Source organism: Perognathus longimembris, chromosome 28, assembly GCF_023159225.1.
Source record: "Perognathus longimembris pacificus isolate PPM17 chromosome 28, ASM2315922v1, whole genome shotgun sequence".
Classification (NCBI taxonomy): Eukaryota; Metazoa; Chordata; class Mammalia; order Rodentia; family Heteromyidae; genus Perognathus; species Perognathus longimembris.
Window position 1 is genome coordinate 67,483,500 of NC_063188.1, and position 23,571 is coordinate 67,507,070.

General features: G+C 41.5%; 1 protein-coding gene and 1 non-coding gene across 2 annotated transcripts in view; one reads left to right on the forward strand and one right to left on the reverse strand.

Moving 5' to 3' along the window:
• Positions 1–1,102: 1,102 nt before the first annotated feature.
• Positions 1,103–1,228, reverse strand: LOC125344434. The gene has a single exon (XR_007209548.1). It is a non-coding gene; the product is annotated as a U6atac minor spliceosomal RNA (small nuclear RNA).
• A 4,379-nt stretch (positions 1,229–5,607) lies between these two features.
• The window catches only part of Arhgef9 (Cdc42 guanine nucleotide exchange factor 9), a 277,926-nt gene continuing 259,962 nt past the window's right edge, over positions 5,608–23,571 (forward strand). Inside the window, exon 1 of the mRNA XM_048335783.1 lies at positions 5,608–6,114. The gene's annotated coding sequence lies outside the window, so the exon portion shown is untranslated. The remainder of the gene's footprint in view (positions 6,115–23,571) is intronic.

Here is a 23,571-nt window from a genome sequence, read left to right on the forward strand (position 1 = left end):
GGAGATCATAGGAAGCATCAAATGTTATGAGAAGGATTAGAGACTTTATTTTTGTGCTGAGACTGGTGCTTGAACTCAGGGCTTGGATGGTATCCCTTAGCTTTTCCCCCTCAAGGGTGGCACTCTTCCACAGCTGCACTTCTGGATTTTTTTAATTAATTGAAGTCACATGGGCTTTTCTGTTCAGGCTCACTTGTTTTGGGTTTTTTGGTGTGTTTTTTTTTTTTTGACAGGCCTGGGGCTTGGACTCAGGGCCTGAGCACTGTCCCTGGCTTCTTTTTGCTCAAGGCTAGCACTCTACCACTTCTGGCTTTTTCTACGTATATGGTGCTGAAGAATCGAACCTAAGGCTTCATGTATGCGAGGCAAGTACTCTAACACTAGGCCATATTCCCAGCCCACAGCCTGGTTTTGAACCACAATTCTCAGATCTCAGCCTCCAGAATAGCTAGGATTTACAGGCATGAGCGGCTGATGCTAGCAAGCAATGAAAAAAACAAACAGTTGTAGAATCTCTTCCCTTAGTACAAATATAAGTATGAGGTTGTGATTTAGGAAATATAATGTTGGCATTTTTCTTTTAGGATTTCTGTTATGTAAGGTATACTATATAAGGCGAGGTTGAAATAGTCAAGGTCAGAGTAGAAATACACATGTCTGCATTCTGATGGTTTATTCCCAGTTTCCTTGTTACTTTAATTTCTTCTTAAAATTTATTTATTTATTTATTGTCAAAGTAATGTACAGAAGGGTTACAGTTTAATACATAAGGCAGTGAGTACATTTCTTATCAAACTGGTAACCTTCTCCTTCATTTTTCTCCAACCTTCCCCCCACCACAACTCCCTCTCCACCCCCCACCACACCTGAGTTGTACAGTTGATTTTCAGAATATTCTCCTGTAAGCATTTATGTTGCATTGGTTCATCTTTTGCACTATGTTTCTGCATTTTGATATTCCCCTTCCGTTCCCTCTTTCTGATAAACGCACATACAATACCCAGGGTACCAGGATCAGATACAGTGACATCCGGGGTAGAACCATGGGGAATAAAGATAAAAAGGCATAATTTCACATGGTACTTTGAAAATATCAACAACAATAAAACAATGGTTAAATGTCACAATGTAGGTGGCAATGCCTTATCCGTGTGGATATTGTCAGGCCCAATGGCCTCTTCCATCCTTGTCAAGGGGAGGGCTAACCTTCTCTCCTTTCATAGAACACTTTAGTTTCTTTTTTGTACCTGCTAATACCTTCACCATTACTCATCCAGTCTACCTCTAATAGTGTAAAAGTAAAAGAAATGGGGACAGTGGCAAAAGATAGGGCATACTTATAAGATCTGTAGGAGAACAATGATAGAAAGATATTTTCATGGTCTCCAGAATTCTTCATAGAGAAATTGAAGCTCTCAGTTCAAGTATTACCTATGCAAAATAACAGCCACTAAGCTGGGATTTAAAACCTAAGCCTCTAAGTTCTTTGTTTGGCATTCCATGCAAACTGACATTCTTTTCAAGGTTTAGAAATTGTGCAATGATTTTTTTCTTTGTATTGGAGAAATGCTAACAAAGAACGCTATGAAGGTCTATCAACAATAGGTATGGGTTACAATTAAGCACTCACTCCTCTCATCATCCCTATGACCACTTTGCTGATTAATAGTGTCAATAACTCCTCTATTCAGTTAATTTGTTGTTCAGTTGGTAGACATTTATTGAGCGTCGCCTTAATAATGGCCATTTTCTGGTCATGTGATAGGGAATTGAAGACACAGAGAACAAACTAGATGAAATAGAAGTATACACTTTGCTATAACAAATCATCGCAAAATTAATGACTTATAACACTACACATTTATTCCTTTATAGTTCTGAATGTCAGAAATCTAAAACTATTTGTTTGTGCCTAAAATCAAAGTACTGGAAGGATAGTTCCTGTGGAATCTCTAGGGGAGAATTCACTTCTTTCTTCTTCCAACTTCTGGTGACAATTGTCATTCCTTAGTTGGTAGCCCCTTCAGTCCCAACTCTCTCATCTTCACATTTCCTTCACCTTTTCCATTGTGTTGGTAAAATCCCCCTTTGATTTTGTCTTAGAAGGAAGGAAACATGTTATTGCATTTAGGGCCTACCTGAATATTTCAGGATAATTTCCTTACCTAAAATTATTTAAATTTAATTACACCTACAGAGTCATTTGACAAGTAAGGAAATTCACTCTCAAGTCCTGGGGATTAGAATGTGCATATATATTTGGGGAGTCTTTTTTATGTATTTTTTCTGGTCATGTAGCTTGACCTCTGGGCCTGGGTGCTGTCCTTGAACTCTCCAGCTCAAGGGTAGTGCTCTACTACTTTAAGCCACAGGTCCACTTCCAGTTTGTGTGAGTAGGTCTGGGCTTTTTTCATCACCATGGGACCAAGACAGGTTGTTTTGTGAATATTTATTTACTTTTTTTGTTGGTCGTGGGGCTTGAACTCAGGGCCTGGGTGCTGTCTCTGAGCTTTTTTGCCCAAGGCTTTGCTTTGAACTGAGACCCTTAGATCTCAGCCACCTAAGTAGCTAGGATTAGAGGTGTGAGCCACTGGTGCCTAGCAGTTTATTTACTTTTTGAATAGCTGTCTTTTTTATTTTAGGAAAGCTTGGAACACAAGAGTAATCATGCTGAGTGCCTGCTGGAAGGAGGGCAGGGGTCTTCAAGGCTTCAGGAATTACTTTTCCATATAGGCAGAGACTACAAATATCTCTCTCAGAAAGGTGTGGGGTTTTGTTTTGTTTTTGTTTTATTTTTGCTAAAGGCTCTACAACTTGAGCCATACCTCCATTTCCAGATTTGTGTGGAATAAGATATGAGATAAGAGGGCTGGAAATATGGCCTAGTGGCAAGAGTGCTTGCCTCCTACACATGAAGCTCTCGGTTCGATTCCCCAGCACCACATATATGGAAAATGGTCAGAAGTGGCGCTGTGGCTCAGGTGGCAGAGTGCTAGCCTTGAGCGGGAAGAAGCCAGGGGCAGTGTTCAGGGCCCTGAGTCCAAGGCCCAGGACTGTCCAAAAAAAAAAGATATGAGATAAGAGTCTCACTGAATTACCTACAGGGGCTGGCTTTCAACCATGATCTTCAGATCTCAGCTTCCTGAGTAGCTAGGATTAGAGGTATGAGCCACCAACACCCAGCTCTCAGAAAGGTGTTAATCCCACTGCAACAATCTTTGTCTCCTTCCTTATTGTAGACGCTGTTACTCAGCAGAGACATTATTGCAATGAAGAATTACAAAATGCATTTTTCTATATTTTGATATTGTACCTGCCACAATATATAGCATGCAAGAGGAAAATCATATATGTAAGCTCACTAATCCAGGTCTCTTGGAAAGAATGAAGAAGCCTATTTGTAAATCCTGAGGCCAGGATCTTCAGGGTCTTGTTAGCCAGACTGGCTTTGCCACCAGCAGGCATGCTGGGATATATATGATAATAGAGTATCTTTCTTTCTTGTATTTTGGGAGGGGAAGAGAAACAAGTATTTACAGTTTCCTTAGTAGGGTCCAGGCACAGATCACCCTAGTGAATACTTTGAGAAATAAAGTACTGAAGGGTTTTATTTTTGTTGTTGTTTGTTTTATGCTGGCTTGAACTCTGAACATGTCCGTACATTTTTTCACTCAAGGCTAAGTGTTCTGCCACTTTGTGTGACAGCTCCACTTAGCCTGGGTTTTTGTATTTTTTTTTTTTTTGTGGTGGTTAATTGGAGATGAGAGATGAGAATCTCGCCAACTGTCTGCTAGAATTTTGATCCTCAAATCTTAGCACCCTAAGTAGCTTGGATTATAGGCATGAACCACCTGTGCCCAACAAGATCTTCTTATTATGGCCATTTTGCATCTAAGGAGTACTGAGACTCCAAGACTGGTGAAATGATGTATTCAAAGTTCTCCTCACAGTTTTAAGGTGGCTAGGTTCTTTTAAAAGTCTCTCATTAAATGTTACATATCCCGACAGGAAGAGTAGGAGATGGAGGTAGTGAAGGATGGGAAAGAGGAAGGTAGAATGAAGTATGCGGGAATCCCCAGGTCTGGCTTCCCTATGAAGCTGACTGGGCTATCCTACAAGTCAAGCCAGGTCCTAGCTGGCATCTCCTTGGCAAATTTACAGGATAAACTTGTTCAGGACAATGCATATGTCATGAATGGCTGCATTACTGTCTCCAAGTAAAATTTTGAGGAAGACTTATCATGGGAGTGAGTGCACAGTGATATTTTTTGGAGTGATGTGAGTAGTATGCCCTCCCTACATGAAATTCAGGTTTATCAGCATAATTCCAAAGATGATTGGCCTAATCTCCTATTTAAAAATAGGGATAAGTTCATTAAACCGCCTTGGAAAATTCTGAAGTCAGTGCTTACTCTTTAGGGTGTGTAAGGTCTACACCCAGGAGGGCTCCATGCAGATGCCCCCCACCTGTTTAAGTCTGTGCCCAGTACCTAAGTTACCTAGGTAAATGGCACACCTGGAGGCAGTTACCTCCTCTTTCTCTGAGGTCTGATCCAATCCACCTGGCCATGTCTCCCACCTTTTCCAATATAATCCGGCTCAAAACAGTCCCTGCTCTCTTTCCTTTTCTCTCTTACTCTTTAGTGTTCTTTTCTCTTCTTCCTTCCCCTCTATCTCCCCACGCCTCCATCTTGTGTGGGCTGGCAGTTTGCTCTCCATCAATAAACTCCTTTCTGCCTGAATCATGTGGTGGGTTTCTTTTCTGGCAAACCTTACAGGGTGCAGGGCTCACCTCCCAAGTCAGCTGATAGACCTTCTTAGTCCTAATAGAACATACCTGGCTAGGGGGCAGGGAAAACAACAGTCAAGTTCCTGAGCCCGCTGAATCCCAGCTGGTCTTGCTTAGGCTTGTGGATTATAATGATATGACTGTCGAAGTAAGAAAGGTGACACAAAAATGCATCCAGCGATTAACAAGCAAGGATCTACCTTCCTCCACCCCTTGGAGGGGGGCGGGGTGTCGCAATCACCAGGAAACTAAGAGGAGTGGATTGAATGGATCCAGGAAAAGGATTGTTGGCAATGGGTCACGCCCTCCTAACTCCTGCCCCCTCCTGGACTAGGCTGTGTGTCCTTATCGGGGGCGCTTGGCTGCCGGGTGCAGGTAGCGTAGCTTCTCAGTTTAGCCTGCAAAGGGGCGGACCCCTTTTCCTCGCCAACCCAGCTTTCGGCTCTCAGGAGCTCAAAGCAATGAGGCTGGTGAAATGTTTGAGTTACAAGTCAGAGCTTGAGCAACCAAGCTGGGCTGTGCGACCCGAGTAAGCAGCTGGGGGCAGCCTTTAGCATGCGGAAAGATCACCAGTCTTGGGCTTCCTTGGGCGCTCCGGGTGGGGCTCTCTTGCCTCAGGCTCCTGATTTCCACCTCCTTTGGAACAGAGAGGTCGCCTCCGGGGTATCGATCGCTGGAGGGAATGTCCGTTGGCTTCCAGCCAATCTCCTTTTGGCCCGCCTGAGTTCCGACCCGAACTTCAGAGTTGGGGCCCCTCCCCCTTTCGTTCGCCTCGGTGGTTCTATCTTCCGCCAATTGTGACCCATAGAGCCAGCCGCCCCGACGGCCAGTCCCTGGCGAGGAGCAGCGACCAGAAGCGGCTCAGTGAGACGAAGGCCTCTTCTGTCCCTAGTTGGCGCCGGGTGCACCTCCGCCCGCGCTTCCAGGCGCGCCCATAATCTACGTAGGAGGCGACAGGACCCCCCCCCCCCGCGGACCCCGCCTCAAGGCGCCACAGGAACGGGGACCACAGACGCCTCCAGGCCCTGGCGGCAGCGACTCTCCTGCTAAGTAGGGCTGCTGTGGCCGTGGAGTGCGGCGCTTCGCTGCAATGACACTCCCAATGAAGCTGACGCCGCACCAGCCAGCTATCTAGCCAGTATTCTGTGGGTCTGTGCACCTCTGCGCTACACAGGACAAGGAACTGCGGGTTGGCTCACGGCCCACGACTCTCTTGGCCGCGTGACACAGTGCAGTCCCACGAGCTCAGCAGAGGTGCGGTGCGGACCCACGCACTCGCAGTCCAGCCGATGAAGCATTGGTATTTGGTCCTGGAAGCCAGCAAGGTAACTCCTGCTACCTGTTCCCCACCGATCTAGTAATTGTGCCACTGGGGGAAACCACCCAATTTTGCCACCATCTCCTAGACTGTGGCAGAAAGACTGGGACCTTCCCAGGGATTGCTGGGACATGCCAGGGTAGCGTGGTGAGCCGCGCAGGGTGCCAACCTGTCAAGACTCATGATCTAACAGCCAAGTTGTGTTGTTTGCCAAGCCAGTTTATGAATTTAGGAACTTTACCTAGTTTAGGAAACTTTAACCATTCTGGACGAGTTCTCCTGTGGTAATGAAACTGGGAAAGGAAGAAAAGAAGAGGAAGGAGGTAGCACAGCTGAGGGCCAGAGAAAGAAAGCTATTATTTGCAGTAGAAAGCTTTGGTTCCTTTGAGGACTCAGACCTCATGTATTGAACACTTCAACAATCATGTCAAGGTGCTGAGCTCAGCACGCACGACAAGATTTCGGCCCACAGAATATGTCCATATTTGTTGTCTTAATTCCCCAGAGAGTGACCAAGTGGTAGCTTCCAGTGAAAAAGTCATGATTTTGTGGAAAGTAGGGCCAACGAAACCTGGCTTGTAGAAAGCCTGCAGTTTATTAGGCTGAGAGAAGGGAAGGGGGTGGAGGAACCCTGCCTAAATATCTGCAAAGTAGTCATCAGAGAGTAGGATTCTGTTTGTTTTGTTTTGTCCCAGAAAGGAGAATCAGACTGGGTCAGAATTCAACAAGGTGGATGCCAAATGGAATCAGACTTAAACTTACTATGAGAAAGCCCTTTCTAAAAGAATTCTATCCCACTGTATGAGTACCATTGGTTCCATCTGTTCAATGATAAAATGAAATGGCAGGGAAGTCATGTGTGGGTCACTAGAGGCTTTTAGACAAAAAAGGAGGTTAAGAAAACCACCTGACTGGTAATATTTTGGGAGATATTCAGACCTCATGTGAAGATATGTAATATGTGACTACTAGACTTTTTCAAACACTAAGCATTCATAATCCTGTATTAAGGTTTGTGGATCCTTTTTCATAAGACAGAAAGAACCTGACACACTGGAGATCTTTAGTCTAGACACCTCACTGTAATCCCTGTTTATGGTGTTGAAAGCTAAAACTTGGCAAGAGATGGTAACACCTAAGGTACAGACTGGGCAAGAAATGGTTATACTTTGCCAAGTTATCAAAGGACTTCTCTGGGTACAGCCTGCTGCTAGGTTGGCTAGAAATGCACATATAACCCCAAGATAATTGTTCACATGGATACTTAGAGCGATATGTGACCTTTTGAAAGTCCAGGTTTGTTCAGTGTGGGCAGCTTCCCTTGACATGAAGAGGTCGTGTGTGTGTGTGTGTGTGTGTATGTGCGTGTGCGTGTGTGCGTGTGCACGCATACCTGTACCTGATAGTCAAGGATAGGATGTTTGGACAGAAAAATAAGCCCCCATATCTTGAGAAAGGAGACATTACTCTTCTAGACTGAAGCTATTCCTTATATGAGATTCAGATGAATTTGGTGACAATCACTTTTTGGTTTAGTGTAATAAAAAGAGACTTGCTGCTGGGTGCCAGTGGCTCAAGCCTGTAGTCCTAGCTATTCTGGAGAGAGAGAGATCTGAGTTTCCCGGCTTGATGACAGACTGGGCAGGAAAGCCCTTGAGACACTTATGTCCAGTTAACCACTCAAAACTCAAATGGAATTGTGGCTCAAGTGGTAGAGTGTCAGCCATAAGCAAAAAAGCTAAGGAACAGCACCCAGGCCCTGAGTTCCAGCCTTAGTAGCCGAACTAACTAAATAAGACTCACAAACAGGATTAAGAATTCTATAATCTACTAGTTTTGTGGCCTTAGGGAAGCTTTTGCATTCCTCTGAGCCTCAATTTCTCTTTATGTAATGGCAGAGAGCTGGACTGTATTGAACTATCTCAAAAGCTCCCTCTGAGTCAGCAAATATAACAAACTAGACCTGGGTGTCTTGCACACTCATATTTGGAAAAGTTGCACAATCAGAGCTCCATAATGTCTTTAAAAAGTGCCAGTGCACGAGAACAGAAGTCTTGGTACTTTCTTTCATTGGCTACAATGTGATTCTAATGTCCAGCCAATTTAGAAAGGCTTTAAATGGCTAGAATGGTTTTGAATAGCTTAGGTCCCAGAGGGTAAAAATTAAAGGGCCCTTTATGTTGCCTATATTTTGCTATGGTAGCTACATTGCTTTCTAGTCACTGCCAAGGTAACTTGGCTGGTATGGTGTATTGTGCTGAGCACTTAGGAGGACACAGAGAGAAAATAGGCATTTACCCTTAGAGGATTTTAAGTCTATTGTGGAGAAAGTGGATGTAATGACCATATTATGAAGCAGAAAGACAAAGTCCCACAGATGTTCAATAGGTTAAAATATGCTAGGCTAGAATCGTGGGAGCTATCGTTTCTAATCTTACATGCCACCTTGGGCTATTCAGCCCACTTTCTGAGATTTTCAGCTTTAAGACCTCCCAGTATTAGATGAATATTTCTGGTTTGAGTGATCCCTCAGGAGACACTTGTAGTGGGCCCTGGAGAGTTACAGGTGGTGTGTCCATATTGCTAGACAGCATAGCATGGGGTAGAACTTTCCTGGGCAAGTGCATAATATATATGTCTTCATGGAGACCAAGAGGTATTAGATATGCAGAGGACAGAGAATGGCTAGTATGACTGCTGAATAAAAGAGGGGAAATAGTTTTGAGGTTGCAAAGGGAGCCCTTGAACATCATGTTCGTCTATTCTGGTCTTGTTCATTGAAAGACAACAGCAGCCAGTCTGGTTTGTGAACTGGGAAGTGCCTGTGAACATGTGGTCATGACTATAGGTAGAGCTTCCTGTATGAACTATGCTTTACCTAATTTCCATTCTGTTCAAGCATCCATGGAATAGCAGTCCCTTGCTCTTGGGGAACTTGAACAAATGGCCTGCTGATGGTAGACTGCCCCTAGTTATGAGTATGAAGAAACATGATAGGTTGTAGTGGTCATCCTTGAGATAGCTGCCAGATAATTTTACTTGGGTCAGGCCTTTTTTCTGGGAACCAGGGTGGCTGTCCTACTTGGCCAGTGGATTGTCATCCTCATTGCCAGACTGAGACTGATGGGCCAGAGTGTATAGATGGAGATTCAGGAAAGGTAAAGAAAGATAAATCCTCCTTTTGGATCTTGTGACTTGGCTTAAAGATCAACCCCATTTAGAAAGAATTTGAGACTACCAGGGGTGTGAAGAGTGGATCTAGGTTGGGCACCTGTAGCTTACTACTATAATCCTAGCTACTCAGGAGGTTGAAAACTTAAGAGCTTGGATCAAAACCAGCTGGAGCAGGAAAGTCTGAGAGACTATATCCAATAAACTAGAAAAAACCTGAAGTAGAGCTGTGGTTCAAGTGGTAGAGCACCATTCCTGAGTGGAAAAGTTAAGAGACAGCAATAGCACCTAGGCTCTGAGTTCAAACCTCAGTACACACACTCTCTCTCTCTCTCTCTCTCTCTCTCTCTCTCTCTCTCTCTCTTTCACACACACACACACATACACACACACACCCTTTATACTATGAGACTGAAAGTGGGTGGGGAGGGAAGATACCAGAACTTCCCATTTTGTGGATTTTGGAACAATAGTCTGTGTTGCTAGATAGTGTTGTCTTTGGAAAGTGATTTCCTAGGGCCCTTGTCTGTAGTAGGGGAAGGTCTATAAGAACGTTGATGTGATGAATTCTTTGGCTATTTCCTTTGTCCAACACCTTTCCTTCTCTCCTTTTCCCTCCTCCACCAATACTTCCCTCCAGATTTTGTGACCACTGCTCTTCCTAGAACACCTGACACATTAGACTTTTTCTTCTCTGTGTACTTGTAGATAGAAGCTCCCGTACTCTTTCTCCTTTGTCTAGCAAGTGAATTCAAAGCCATTTTCTTCTTTTCTTCATTGAAAGTGAACATACATTACTGCCCCCCCCACTTATTTAGCTGCTAAGATTTTATAGTCAATAGTTGGTAATGCATTTTTTCTCTTAAAGAGAAAAAACATCACTAACTTTGGAATGCATAAAAATGAGATAGATGGATTGGTGAGGAGATAAATTAATAAATGAAGGATAGATAAATGAGTGAGTAACAAATAGATACAAAATATTTGGGAAAAGAAACAATATGCCATTGTGTGGCAAATGATCTGAGTGATACAAAAGTACACAGAATATTTCTTATTCTTATACCCATTTCAACTTTATTTCCCTGGGGATAACCACAGTTCAGTTTCCTGTATATTTTTCTCTTTATATGTATAAACATATCTACATATTTATGTACTTAAGAGTTTTGTTTTAGAAGTAAAATACACTTTATATTTGATTCTACAATTTGGATTTTTTAAATTTTCACAATGTGTTTTGGAAAGCTCTTCATAACAATATATTACAATACTTTGTGTTTTAAGACAGCTTCCTGATATATCACAATAAAAATATACCATAATATGTTTAAACTGTCCTTAATGGACAGTTCCAAGTTCTTCTGGCAAACATTTGAGGCTTCAGGGTAACACCTTGGCTATTATCTATGAGCATGTGACCTTCTATTTCTGTAAGGTAAGATCGTGTGTCATATAGGTTACATTAAAATTCATTCTTCTTCCCAATTTCCTTTTTATATGCCTGGACTGGAGCTTGGTCTCAAGGTTTTGTACTCTCCCTTAGTTTTTTTGCTTAAGGCTGGTTTCCTATCACTTGATCCACAGCTCCACTTACATAGCCTTTTGGTAGTTAGTTGGGGATAGGAGTCTCACAAATTTTGCTGCCCAGACTGGCTTTGAACCTGAATCCTCAGCTCTTAGTCCCCCGAGTAGCTGGGATGGCACACATAAGCCACAGGCACCTAGCAACCTTCTCTCTATATTTTTTGTCAGTCATGGGGTCTGAACTCACAGGGCCTAGGTGCTGTCCCTGAGCTCTTTTTGCTCAAGGCTAGCACTCTACTGCTTTGAACCACAGTGCCACTTCTGGTTTTTGAGTAGTTAACTGGAGGTAAGAGTCTCACAAGGACTTTTCTGACCAGGGCTGGCTTCAAAACACAATCCTCAGATCTCAGCCTCCTGAATAGCTAGGATTACTGGCAATACTGGTGCCAAATATTGTTGGCATTTTTGACATAGAGAACTTCAAAGAATTATATAGTGTACACCTATATACCTACTACCTAGATTATACCATCAACATTTAACTTTAAGAATTATATAGTGTACACCTATATACCTACTACCTAGATTATACCATCAACATTTAACTTTATTTTGTCACATATCTACATATTATACATTAAATAAGCCATATTTTAATTTGTAAAAATATTATGAGTGAAGTATATCAGTTTTAATCATATGTATGTCATTATTATGGAGATCAAACATGAAAATGTGCTTATTGGTAATTTGTATTTCTTTTTCTGTCAGTTGTCTGCATAATCTTTGTGTCTTGTTTGTGTTTTTCTATGGATCTGTATGAAGTCTTTGTTTTGTAAAGTATCTGCACAGTGGTGACATTATAGGTCTTATGCACATTTTTTGCATAATATTATGATTACTTATTGAAATCTCTTAAAATTCCCCGTTCTATTCCCTCCCATCTTCTACTTCAGGCTGTCATTATTTCTCACCTAAGTAATGACTAATCACTTAAAAGCAAATCTGATGGCCACGTTCAGGTGGCTTACACTGGTAATCCTAGGTATTCAGGAAGCTGACACCTGAGGATTATGGTTTGAAGTCAGTCAGGGCAGGAAAGTTCTTGAGATTCCATCTCCAGTTAATCAGAAAATGCCAAACTGGAGGTGTGGCTCAAGTGATAAAGCATCAGCTATGAACACGCAAGCTGATTGATATGAGGTCCTGAGTTCAAGCATTGGTACAGGCACAAAACAAAACAACAACAGAAAGAGCCTTAGATGGTGTCACTCCTTTGCTCAAAGGCCTTCAGTAGCTCTGCATTTCTTACAGAATATAGTTCAGACTAACTAGCCATGAGCCTAACTCTAACTCACATCAGTTTTTGTATTCCTACTCTAGTTTAAACCTCCCATGCACCAGCCAAATTTAGAACTTACTATCCTTCGTATGCATACCACAGTTTTCCTCCTCTAGCTTTTTCTTGGACTTTCTACTGAAAATATTCTTCCCTGTATCCATTAGTCATTTGTTCATTCATTAAAGTTCAGATTAAATAACACCCTGTCCACAGAGCTTTCCCAGCATTCCCTCCTTCAAAATGAACATACATTAGAGGAAATGAATGCTTCTCTGAAACTTTTGGCCCTCCTCCTATTCTCTCTTGCTCCCCTCCCCTGCATTTCTCCCTCATTCATTATTCATTCTCTTTTGCACATACAAACTAATTATTACTCTCTACTTAGGTGGTGGTGATGGTGGTGTGTATGTTTTTTCTATCCCTCTAAGAGTCTTTAAGCATCAGTTGCTCAGGAAATGAACACTTGTACGAATTGAAGTTGAAAATAAGCATGAGGCTTGAACTCAGAGCCTACCACTTGAGACACTCCTCCAGTTCTATTTTTTTTGGTAGTTAATGGGAGATAAGGGACACCTGGCCTTTCTTGTTCAGACTGGCTTTGAGTAGTGATCCTGAGATCTCAGCCTCCTGAGTAACTTAAGATTACAGGTGTGTGCCACCTGTGTTTGTCTCAAATTTTCCTTCCTGCCTTGAAAAAAACATAGTTTATCTGAAGATTTCAGTATATTGAGTGTAGGGAAACAGTAGAGCATCCTGGGGGGGAGGGGGACTATTTTTATGCTAAGAGACATGCTTTCTCCTTTTCCAGGTGATAAGAGAAACACAATGTAGAAAGAGCTTCAAGGGGGGAGCTATGAATGGAATTCATGGATTAATTGTTGTGGTATTGGTACTTTGGATGCTACTGGTATGCAAAGTCATTGTAAGTGTAATGAAGCACCTTGTTTCCTTTATTTCTTCTTTTTTCTTTACTTTTCTTTTGTACCAGTACTGGGGCTTGAACTCAGGGCCTGGGTGCTGTTCCGTAGCATTTTTGCTCAAACATGGTTGTCTATTTGCTGCACTTCCAGGAAAAGCATACTTTTCATCTCACATCAAGTTAGGCTTTTTGGATCGTTGAGAATATGCTGTCAGACCTTGCCTAAACTCAGTTTCCCTAAAACAAAACTTAGTCTAGCCTTCAAAGCATCATTCTAAATTAGTCTGTTTTTCCATATCCGTATTCCATTTTGCCAGGACAACTAAGTCCCAGGAAACCTAACAGAAGAGCAAAGTGAATTAAAATGTAACTGAGCTCTAGAATACCTTATTGAGGACTATATTCAAATACTTTATTCAATACATTAAAGGGAGACTTTTGTGGCTTAAAGAAAGAGCAGGGCTATGTGCCCATGGCTCACACCTATAATCCTAGCTACTTGGGAGGCTCAGATTTGAGGATCACAGTTCAAAGCCAGCCTGGGCAAGAAAGTCCATGAGACTTTTATCTCCGAGTAACCACCCAAAGCCAGACCACCACCACACAAAAAAGAGTAGGGAGAGGAAAGGTGTATTCAAAATCAGTGACATAGACACTCCCAAAGGAAAAGAACTATGAAGTTGTTAAATGGCTCCTTATTCTTGAGCTGTCAGAGCTCTCTCTTGGAATGAAAAGGAAATTATTCATAATAGCTCATCAGAGACAACATTCAGAGTACCATTACCCTACTCTGTCTCTGGTTGCTCAATAGGCTTCCTACTTGTCTCCCTCAAACTGAATTTTGCTATCTCTGAGATTCTATACCAATCATTTTGCATGCTGGCCTTATAGGGGTCAAGAGCTGAGCTATCAAAAAATAGATGGATTAGAAAGGTTACATTATTAGACTGAGATCTTAGAAGCCTGAGGTAGAGAAGCTTGTATATCAAGTCCTTTTTGTTGACTATGAAGTTAGGGTCTTGGCATTTGCTAGGCAAGTCCTTTACCACATGAGCCAAACAACCAGCTCTCCTTTGTTTTCATATTTTTGCCTTCAAGTCATCTTTCCACTGTGATCCTCTTCTTTATACTTCTCTGTACCTGGGATTACCAGCATGTACCACCATATGCATGCATTATTTTCTTTGGTCCTGGTGATGGAAGGGTTGGGGGTTGGGAGGCTGTTTATAGGGCAAGCAAACCGACTACAGGAATGGGTTGTGAATATTGTCAAATTTAGATAATTTGAAGCATTGTGTGAGCAAATAGCCTTCATTGCTGGTTTTGTCTGTCCTAATCCAGAAGTCAAGGCACTTTGCTTTTCCTGTTCTTCCCATTTTTATTCCTAAGAAATGGAATGAGGATGTCCAGGGCATGAGGTAGAATGGGGTGAGGACAGACTGAATGACAGTTTCAAAGGAAAGCTGGCCAGTCAGGATGGAGGGAATAAAAAGTTTAGGTGAATAACATGGAAGTTAGTGCTTAGAGGCGCCCCACCAGTATGTACTGGCTTCTGATATAATCTGAGCAGGAAGTGAATCTGTACTTGTATTGTCTTTCAGGTCTAGGAAACAGGTGTCTGCTAGCCCTCTTGGCCTATAAGAGAAGGCTGAGAGAAGGTTGATGGGGAAGTATTGGGCCCTGTGATTGGGGTTTCTGCTCTATTCATCACCTAGTTCTGTAGGAGTGACTTCCATTTAGCCTATTAGCATTTATTGGTAGCTAAATCTGTGCATAGCCTAGGACCAAGGGGAGAAGCTATGGAGAGGTGTAAAAAGGCTGAGGCTAGAACTGCAGTCTTGAAGCCTTCACATCTGAGGCTTCATTGGTATACTTCTGGAGCAACAAATAATACTTATATTCTAACCATTGTCCTAATACCAAGCATATAGTATCTCAGAAGGAGGGGGAAGAAACTTCAGAGAGAGATAGGCATCTGTCTGCCTTTGAAGACTGCGCGAGGAGGACAGGGGATGCCATTTCTGGCAGGGTTTGGAGGTGTAGCCTTTACTAGCTGAGGTCTGAAGAAATGATCATCATCCCTCTCCTATTTCCCACCTTGGCCAGTTATTTCCTTTCTGTATCCACACTTCCTTCCCTATACTCCTTCCTGTTCTTTGACTGAACAAAAATATAATCTGAATGTGGTGATGCTTCTTTAAGGTTTAGACAGCTCTGTACCTGTATGCAGTTGTCTGTATGCTCTTTGGACTAGATTTTCCACTACCTCCGACCATTGACTAGGGGCAATTTTGGACATGACTATTAGGAGCATGACTCAGAATCCTCAAGTGAGAAGTACAGAGCCCATTGCCCTAGTCCAGTAAGTCAGGGCAAAAGGTAGAGAAGTAATACTTAGGCCAGGCACTGGTATCTCACACCAATAATCCTAGCTATGCAGGAGGCTGAGATCTGAAGATCAAAGTTGGAATCCAGCTGGGCCAGAAGTCTGTGAAAGTCTTCTAATTAACCATTGAAAAGCTGAAAGTAGAGCTGTAGTGAAGGGATAGCACCCAGGTCCTGAGTTCAAGCCCTAATACTAGCACACACACACACACACACACACACACACACACACACACACACACACACACAGAGACACACACAGACACACACACACACACACACATTATAATAAAAGAATAGGACTGGGAAGGTGGTTGTACATCCCCAGCTATAGCCTATCCTGGGAGCTAGTGACAGGACTCTGCCAGTATTTTATCTCTGCCTTATTCGAATATCCAGAGTAGCCTCTATCCCTCACCATGAATCATGGTAGTCAAAACAAAACAAAAACAAAAATAAAAAGCAGTCTCTGGAATCACAAGGAGCCCCATATAAAATCCCAGCTCTGTCTTTACCAGCTCATTAGATTAATGACTTAGAGCTGTGGTTTCCTCATCTGGAAATCTTGGATAGTAATGGTTCCAGTTTCACAGGGGTTCTGTGAGAATTAAATAAAGGCAGTGTACAGGAAATTACCTGTCATCTAAGAGAAGGTCCATAAATTCTGGTTATTATTTTGTGGGTTTTTTTCTCATCTCAGAAACACTCTCTGGATTTGAATGTTCTTAAACTGTTATCCTACCATCTGGGTGCATGCAGACAGTTCTGAGGCTGGAAGGATTCAGTACTGGATCTTATGAAAACAATTTAACTCTTTCATACAAGAGCATCCTGACGTGCTCTACCCTAGACTAGACTTTGCAGCTGTCAGGACAGTACTGATAAAATCCCAGAAGAAGGCAGTGGATGTATTAGAAGGTACCCTGATCCTAGAGTCTGTAGCCCAACTTCATGCAGCTAATGATGTAGCAAATTAAAATATGAAACATGTGTGTACGTTGTGTGTGTCTGTGGTGCTTGTGATTGAAAACAGGGTCTCGTGCATACTAGGTAAGCACTCTATCACTGATCTATATCCTCAGTCCCAATCACAGAGCATTTTATAATATGGTTTCTCACAACCTCTGTCAAAAGGAGCAAGGGGGAAGGAGTACTCTAAGTTTATCAGAGAATTGGAAGTCAAACTGGGACTGGAGAAGACATCAGGTATGCTGTCAGGCATGGTAGCTCACCCCTGTAATCCTAGCTATCCTAGCAATCGTGGAGGCTGAAATCAGGGAAATCACTCATTGAGACCAGCTTGTACAAAAATAAGAGTTTGTAAGAGTCCCTTTCCAACCACAAAAAAGAAAGCTGGACACATGCTTATCGTTGCAGCTACAAGGGAAACATAAACAGGAGGATTACACAGTTCAATCTGGCCAAGGCAGACTGGAAGCAAAGAAGAGTGCTAAAGGGTGTGATACAATGTCTATCTAGCAAGCAGAAGGCCCTGAGTTCTAATTTTAGTATTGAGGAGGGAGTGAGGAATAGACAATATCAATGGAAGAAAAAGGGGCCTGTCAAAGCTTGGTGGAAGAAAGAATAAGAGTTTCCTTTATAATGTAAATTCGATCTCTTTAGAGGAGAAGGGGACTCCCATTTGAGACCCAGAGACATTTTTTGTTTGTTTTAATCAGTGTTTTATGTTCTTTCCTCAAGCAACACATCTTTTTTTTTTTAGGACTCTCTGTGAGCTCATATATATATATATATATATATTATCAAACTGAATTACAGAGAGGTTACAGTTTCATATATTAGGCATTGGATACATTTCTTGTACTGTTTGTTACCTCGTCCCTCATTCCCTCCCTCCCCCTCCCCCTTTCCTTCTCCCTCCCTCTATGAGTTGTTCAGTTCATTTACACCAAACAGTTTTGCAAGTATTGCTTTTGTAGTTGTTTGTCTTTTTTTACCCTGTGTCTCTAGATTTTGGTATTCACTTCCAATTTCCTAGTTCTAATACCAGTATACCCGGTTTCCAATATACTCACATAAGATACAGAGAAAGTGTAGGTACAACCACAGGAAGGTGACACAAGAAGATCATCAATAATAGAGGCTACAGTTACATATGGCACGTTGAAAGTAGTTACAACTGTGATATAACAATTGTTTCCATAACATGGAGTTCATTTCACTTAGCATCATCTTATGTGTTCGTAAGGGTATAGCTATTTGGCTCCTGTGATCCTCTGCTGTGATTTGCCTAAACCTATGCTAATTATTCCCAATAAGGAAGACCATAGAGTCCATGTTTCTTTGGGTCTGGCTCACTTCACTTAGTGTAACTTTTTCCAAGTCCTTCCATTTCCTTACAAATGGGGCAATGTCATTCTTTCTGATAGAGGCATAAAATTCCATTGTGTATATGTACCACATTTTCCTGATCCATTCTTCTGCTGAGGGGCATCTGGGTTGGTTCCAGATTCTTGCTATGACAAATTGCACTGCGATGAACATTGTTGTGCTGGTGGCTTTAGTGTGATTATGTTTGTGGTCTTTTGGATAGATACCCAAAAGTGGGGCTGCTGGGTCATAGGGGAGTTCTATGTTTAGCCTTCTGAGGAATCTCCATACTGCTTTCCAGAGTGGCTGAACCAATTTACATTCCCACCAACAATGAAGTAGTGTTCCCTTTTGGCCACATCCCTTCCAACAATTGTTATTCTTAGTTTTCTTGATATATGACATTCTTACTGGGGTGAGATGGAATCTCAATGTTGTTTTGATTTGCATTTCTTTTATGGCCAGTGATGTAGAGCACTTTTTCATGTTTCTTGGCCATTCTCATTTCCTTGTCAGAGAAGTCTCTTTGTAAGTCTTTAGCCCACTTGTTGAGGGGGCTATTGGTTCTTTGCGGTTTTGTTTTGGAGGAAGGAAATTTTTTTAGTTCTGCATATATTGTAGATATGAGGCCTTTGTCTGTTGAATGGCTAGTAAAGATCTCCCAATCTGTGGGCTTTCTGTTTATCTTGCGAGCTATATCCTTTGCCCTGCAGAAGCTCTGCAGTTTGATGCAGTCCCATTTGTCTAACCTTTCTTTGATTTGTAGCCTTTCTGGGTCTTTGTTAAGGAAGTTCTGTCCTGTGCCAAGGAGCCCAAGTGTTTCTCCTACTCCTTCGTTTAGTGTTTTCATGGTGTCTGTTTTGATTTCTAGGTCTTTGATCCATTTGGAATTGATTTTGGTGCACGGTGATATATAAGGACCTAGTTTTAGTTTGTTGCATGTGTTGAACCAGCTTTGCCAGCACCATTTGTTAAAGAGGCTATCTTTCTTCCAGACTATTGTTTTAGTTCCTTTATCAAAGATTAAGTAGGCGTAGTTCTGTGGGTTCATTTCTGGGTCTTTAATTCTGTTCCATTGGTCTTCAGTCCTGTTCTGGTGCCAATACCAAGCTGTTTTTATTACTATAGCTTTATAATATAGCTTGAAGTTGGGTATTCTAATTCCTCCAGCACCGTTCTTTCTGCTTAGGATTGTTTTTGCTATTCTAGGTCTTTTATTGTTCCATATGAATTTCTGGATTGCTTCCTCTATTTCATTAAAAAAATGGTGTTGGGATATTAATGGGTATTGCATTGAATTTGTAGATAGCCTTTGGCAATATTGCCATTTTGATTATATTAATCCTCCCAATCCAGGAGCATGGGAGGTTTTTCCATTTCCTTAGTTCTGCCTTAATTTCATTTTTCATGTTTTTAAATTTCTCATCGTAGAGGTCTTTCACTTCTTTAGTTAAGGTTATTCCTAGGTACTTTATGTTTTTTGAGGCCATTGCAAGCAACACATCTTATCCAGAGCTTTTGTAATGTAAAAACTGAGTCACAGCCATCCCTTGCCTATCCAGGTGCTGGGGGCAGTTGTTTTCACAGGCATCCTGGAGCCTAGCCAGGAGATGGGGGGCTGTTCACCCAGTTCCAAGGCCCAGAGGTGAGCCTAGCCATCTTTTGAATTGCAGATGCCTGGCTCAATGGGTAAAGTCTGGAGGGCCTTGCTTTGGGAAATACATAGATAATTTGGGTTGTTTAGCCCCACAGGAGCCCTGCTCTTCCAGCTATATTTCTGTATAATGTTTTGCTGAGGCTTAGTCTCCACCCAACACGTGAACTTTGTCTTTAAAAGCTTGGTGTAAGCTCTGTTTGGGGCTGCAGGTTTTCGTAACTGGCCCATCTGCAGACCCCTGAGTCCCAATAAAGACTTCAAAATTCGGACTTTCAAGATATGGCTTCTCTATTTTCTCATGACTGGTTTTATATCTGATTTAAGGTATTTTACTGCACAACATATGGTTCCTTGTCCAGGAAACCTGTCACTGAGACCCCAGTGCCAAGAAGAGCACCTGGGTTCCTTGGTGGCCTGGTGCCAGGGACATGGAAAACCCTTAGCTAGGGAGGCAAACCCTCTGAGATGTTCCAGGGCCCTGTGTTCTTTCTGCCTCTCTGACAGCCAGCTTGCCAATGCCAGACATGCTATCCAAAAAAATCTTTTTGGGGAGTCACTCAGAAGTCTGACTTGTCTTCTGTCTGCATGTTCTGAATTCTGGGGGTCGGTCCAACTGAAACAGTGGAGACAATGGGGAGTGGACACACTCGGTAACCCATCCACTACCTCCAAGGGTGCGACAGTACAGGAAGGCTGTGGTAGTGTGAGAGACTACCTGGCATAGGGCCATGGTTGGGGGAAACTACTCATGCAGTGTCTAGGCTGGCCATGGTTAGGAGGAACCACCCACCTGGCATCTCTGGCTGTGATTGAGGGGGACCACTCACCACAGAATTTAATCTGGCCTTGGTAGTATACTATCAGGCACACGGAGACCCAGAGACTTTTGTCTTGCAAAGCCAGAAGTGTATTTTAGTCTCAGCTTTTCCACTTGATGACTGTGAGACCTTGAGCAATACCTTTTCCATCTCTGACCTATTTTATTTTATTTTTGTGTTAGTTTGGGGGCTTGACTCCAGGGCCTGAGTGCTATCACTTAGCCTTTTTGATCAAGGCTGGAATTCTACCATTCCTGGCTTTTTACTGGTTAATTGGAAATATGGAGCTCTGATTGTACAACTTTCCCAAAAATGAGTGTGCAAGATATCCAGACCAAGTTTATTATATTTGCTGGTCTAGAGGGGTCTTTTGAGATCAGTCCAGTCCAGTTTTCTTTCATTAAAGAATGATGTGAGAAAGAACTGATGTAACTGAGAACAGAAAGGAAATAAATATGTGGGATGTAGATAGGAAGAGAAAGACATGGCTAAAAATTGAACTTTAAAGATGTGCACTATAGCACTTAGGAGACTGAGGCAGGCAGACCACAAATCTCAGGCTATTTTGGGCCCTGGGAGAAGAACTCAATTTGAGGAATAGGTCACTAAAAGGAAAAGAAAAAAAAAAGAAGTAAAATCAGGCTAAAGAAACCAAAGAAGTTTGATATTAGGTGGTTATGTCTAAATGGAGAAGTAATATAAGGGAAATATAAAAGAAGGATAAAGAAATTGTATGAAAATAGAATAAAAACTTAGGTAGCTTTTAAAACTACTTGGTCTGGTTATAAAGTCCCTATATAGAAGTATGCAGTCAAATGGAATGGAGAAAGAAATAGGGGGAAATTTAAAAGATACATCAAAACTGAAAGAATGGATATTTTCCCTGTATCCCATGGGTAGCATTAATGAGTGTTGTAGCTCAAATTCTTCATCTATGTTGACAGGTTTTTCTTTCTCTGAGTAAGTTGATGAGGAGTACCAGGCTAATGGCTTTCTGTTTTCTTTTGTGGTGTTCCCTAGTAACCAGGAGGTAGGTTATGTGTGGAGAAGACCGAATTGGGCCATTTGTAAATACCTACTGACTGGTTCTACTCTCAGAATCCCTTAATTATTTAGTCTTAAGATAGGAAAGCATTACATCTCTGACCAAGAACACTCCTGTTGGGTTCTATTCTTTAGTTCTGCCCAGCCGAAAGGTAACCTCCACATGATGACTTGAACTAGATTTTGCAAGGAGCTTTCCATGTATTTGGTTTAGCCATTGCCTTCTATCACTCTCCTAGCCAAGCACTCAGTGAGAATGTTCCCAGTCCTTGTTGTATATTCCCATAGAGTAGATGATACAGGCACTTCTGGACAGCCAGCAGGGTCTCACTGTTTACACAGTAGTTTCAGTACTTGGAATAGAATGCTTACACACAACTGAATGTTTGTGTGTGACCACATGCCAGGTAGAAGAGAGAAATTTCAGTGCACTTATATGCTATATTGATGCCTGGACCTCTGTCTGATTAGAATGAGCATCCTATAGTAGATTTACTATCAACTGTGTTTTCTGAGTGTTTCTTTGTTCTGTGTCCACTCCTACCTTCTCTCTCCCAGACTTCTTCAACCTGGGCCATTTTTTTAAAGGGTTCTTTCATTTCTCCCATTCTGCTCTCCAAAGCTATCCCCTTTCAACTCCTCAACTCTTCCCCTTTCCCATTGTGTGTGTGTGTGTGTGTGTGTGTGTGTGTGTGTGTGTGTGTGTGTGTAAGTGTGTAATTAAGATTCTGTCTGTTTACATCTGAGACCACAATGTGTATTTTGTTTTAACTTATTCTTCTTTGTTGTTCTTTTCCCACTGTCCTCACCTTCTAAATATTTTGTGTTGCCTGTTCAGGAGTGGATATGGTTATCTTCATTTTTATTTTAATTATTGTTTTGTTTCAATCCTGGGGCTTGAACTGAGGGCCTGCGTGCTATCCCTGAGCTTTTTATGCTCAAGTCTAGTGCTCTAGTACTTGAGCTACAGCTCCACTTCCAGTTTTGTTTTTTGCTTTTTTTGGTGCTTAATTTGAGATAAGAGTCTCAAGGACTTTTCTGCCTAGGCTTGCTTCAAACTGAGATCCTCAAATCTCAGCCTTCTGAGTATTTAGGATTACAGGTGTGAGGCACTCACACTCATAATTATTCTGTTTTCAATTTATGGTGTGTGTATTAGGACATAATTATAAGGAGTATCTCTAGTTTTCTGTTTTATTCGAAATTCATTATACCAATCTCTGCTTTTTTTAAAGTTGTAAAGGTGGTGTAAAGAGGGGTTACAGTTACCTAAGTCAGGTAATGAATATATTTCTTTTTGAACAGTGTCACCTCTTCCATCGTTTTCTCCCAGTTTCAATCTCTGCTTTTTGAATGAAATATTTAAACCATTTACATTTAAAGAAATTATTCATGAGGAAAGACTCTTTTTCATTTTCTGGTTTATTGTGTGTCCCTCAGTTTATTAATAATTTCCTGTACATTTAATTTTTTGTAGTGAATTGTTGTAATTCCTTCCTCTTTTTCTTTTGTGTATATTCTATTATGTAGTCTCTGTATTAGCCATGGGGATTTCATTTAGCATGCTAAACTAATGACATTGTAATTAGACTATACCAAGTTAATTTTAGTAGCATTTGTAAGCTACTAAAAGGTTCTACCACTCCTTTCTGTTATTGATGTCACAAATCATACCTTTATATATTGTATGCTCAGTAACGTAGATAAGTAAGTATGCATTTGTCTTTTAAGTTATACAGTTATAAATTGCATTAAAAAGCAAAATTATAGTGATTGCAATTGCTTATGTTGTTTTCTGCTGTTGTTGTTGAAAGTTTAACATTTGACTGTAATTTGCATGTTAAGTTTAAAATCAGATTCTTACCATTCCCCAGGGTCTCTGAGTGTTTTTATTATTGAAGGTTAGCGTCCATCTCTTTTGAAACTTCCAAATAAAATTTCAGTGACTATTTCTTGTTAATGTGATAGATGGAATACCTGTTCCTATAGAACATGCTCAGCTTATGTTTTGTTTGGCTGTGTTTTTTTTAGCACAAGGAACTGAAATATACATAGAGCCTCCCCATGCAAAGAAAAGGAAACAACCATTTTTTTTATCAGTCTTTAAAGACCATTCCTCTGTTGGACAGTTCTTTACCACTTATTTATGCTTTCTGTGAGCCTAGGTACTATGCCAGATTGAAAGTTTAAGATCATTTTAGTATTGTTCTGAACATGAATCTTCTGAGAACATACATATGGATGTTTTTGGAATTCTTTTTGTATTGCTA